General features: G+C 49.1%; 1 non-coding gene across 1 annotated transcript; it reads left to right on the top strand.

Moving 5' to 3' along the window:
- The first annotated feature begins 490 nt into the window (after positions 1 to 490).
- LOC142849139 (small nucleolar RNA U3) lies at positions 491 to 707 on the top strand. Its single transcript, XR_012910537.1, has one exon. It is a non-coding gene; the product is annotated as a small nucleolar RNA U3 (small nucleolar RNA).
- Positions 708 to 2,379: the final 1,672 nt, after the last annotated feature.

Below are 2,379 nucleotides of genomic sequence, written 5' to 3'. Positions count from 1 at the left end.
CTTTGTGATGCTAAGCAGGCTTTCTAGCAACCGCTCCCCGGTCCCAGCTGCTGTCTGATGCCTTTGCTCCCCTCTCAGCCTTGATTTTACTGGCCTCCCCCTAAAGGCACAACTTCTTGCAAACTGGGCCTCAGCAGCTGGCAGCAGCATTAACACTCGGGGCTTCTGCAGCTCTTGACTGCACTGAGAGGTGACATCCAGTGCCTGCCCCAGCCCTCCGCGCTGTGAAAGCACCCTGAAGTTGGTACAGAGACGATACTGTCTCAGAACACACCCCCATTGTTCAGCGGCTCTTGACTGTATTGTTGAGAACAGAGCTTTGTCGACAAACCTGGCAAACATCACTGAATGAGTTAGAGAAAAATCTTAACAAATAGGAAGCCAAGTCATTTTATTCTTAGCCTTAATGTGACATCCAAGGACTGACAATCAGGCACTCAGCTAGCTTCCCTATGGACACTGATAAATAAACATGAGTATCCTGTTTTAAAAGATTGGACTTCTAAGCTGTTACTTGAAGGGTTTGTTACTAGAGAAGTTTCTCTCACTGTGTAGAGCACCCAAGACCATGAGAATGAGATGTAGCTTTCCCTCCTGAGCATGAAGCCGGCTCTAGGCGCTGCTTTTCTGTGACTGTCTCCTGTCGCTGGTGACCGTTCTTCTCTCCCTCTAGGAGAGCGAGAGGAAAGGAACACAGTCTGAGCAGACAGAAAAACAAGTTCATCATGACATGCCTTGTTCATCACCCAGCATTCATTCGCCCACCTAACTGCTAACACTCCTGAAGCTTTTGGGGTGCTGACATCCTCAACTTTTCATGTTATTTCTCTCTTCAGAGAGGTCCCCAAATGTGGCTCTTTCTACTCAGATTTAAGCAAAGACTCTTCAAGGAAACTTCCTGACAAACAGGCTACATTCAGATTAGGGATCACTTTTTTCCTTTGCCCTGCCCCTTCATCCTGTCTGCAAAAAATGTCTAGGTACCCACTGGCCTTCAGGCAATCACGACCTCCAAAGCCACAGGTGAACAGTGGGCAAGAGGCCCTGTCTGGCACTTGTCCTGCCTGAGTTGCCAGGTCTGACTAGCACCTGTGGATTTGGTCACAGAAGGGCAATTTGTTTTACTTGCCTGGGACACTCTTATGAGGATTTGGGGACATGCAGCCAATCACAGTCTGAAATGGTCATAGCTATTGTTGTATGAAGACAGGATGATACTGGCACAGCCAACAACCTGACCTGTGGAACCATAGTCTTAAACCAGCTTCATGGCAGTAAGAGGGTGCACATAAGGCAATGACAACTGGATGTCACATCCATGAGGAAAGAATGGGTAAGTGAGCTCTAATTGTCTATCCATTTGAGAAAAGACATTTAGTTATTTACTTCAAGCAAATGGGACAGACGATTCTTAGCAGGGTTCATCTCCAGTAAGAGGTTATATGTCCGTGCTTCAAGCAGATCGGAGTGGGATACTCACTTTCCCAAACATGGACGAGTGAGAGCAGGAGGAAAAAGTATAAAAGAGAGTGGAATGGAGGGGGAAAAAAACCAAACTCTCAGACTCCAGTGGAGGGGTGTGGTAAGAGGAGGTAAGGCTGGTGGGTGGCGCTGACCCAACAGCCGGGGTCAGCTGTGAGCCCAGATCCTGGGGGAGAGCCAGGGAGCCTGCCCCCTGCTGAGTGTGACTCACCCCAGGCAGTTTTCTCTGTGACTCCAGGGACTAGTAATTCCACACCAGGCCCCAGTAGGATCACATCTCCTCCCAAGGTATCAAGGGAGATGGAGAAAGCCGCTGCTGTCCAGGGCTCGATTAAGGAATTCTTAGAACTGTGGCAGTGCTTGTGCCAAAATACAGCGGTCTGTTTGAAGTTTTGAAGCAAAACTTCTCACATGGATACAGTGTCTTCCTCACCCACCGTTCTCATAACCTCTCATTGCCTGACTGATGGAGGAAGGTCATTGGTTAAAATAAAAGAAACTGCTTGGCTCTCATTGGTTAGGAGATAGGTGGGAGGAGTAAACCGAACAAAACGCTGGGAGGAAGAGGAAGTGAGGTCAGACTCGACAGCTCTCCTCTCCCGAGCAGATGCATCAGAGAGACGCCATGCCCTGCTCCCGGGCAGACACACGCGATGAAGCTCCGACCTAGAATCTTCCCGGTAAGACCGGTGCTCACAGATTGTTAGAGATGGGTTGATTGGGATATCAGAATTAGCCAGTAAGGGCTAGAGCTAAGGGCCAAGCAGTGATTAAAAGAATACAGTGTCTGTGTAATTATTTCGGGGCATAAGCTAGCCGAGCAGGTGGCTGGGGTGTTGGGGACGCAGCCCCGCTGCCCATATTACTACACCTGACCACTTCCTCAAGTGTCTTGAC

The sequence above is a fragment of the Microtus pennsylvanicus genome, chromosome 4 (genome assembly GCF_037038515.1).
Source record: "Microtus pennsylvanicus isolate mMicPen1 chromosome 4, mMicPen1.hap1, whole genome shotgun sequence".
NCBI lineage: Eukaryota > Metazoa > Chordata > Mammalia > Rodentia > Cricetidae > Microtus > Microtus pennsylvanicus.
The sequence above is the reverse complement of the archived record's forward strand: the minus strand, read 5'-3'. Positions and strand labels throughout refer to the sequence as shown.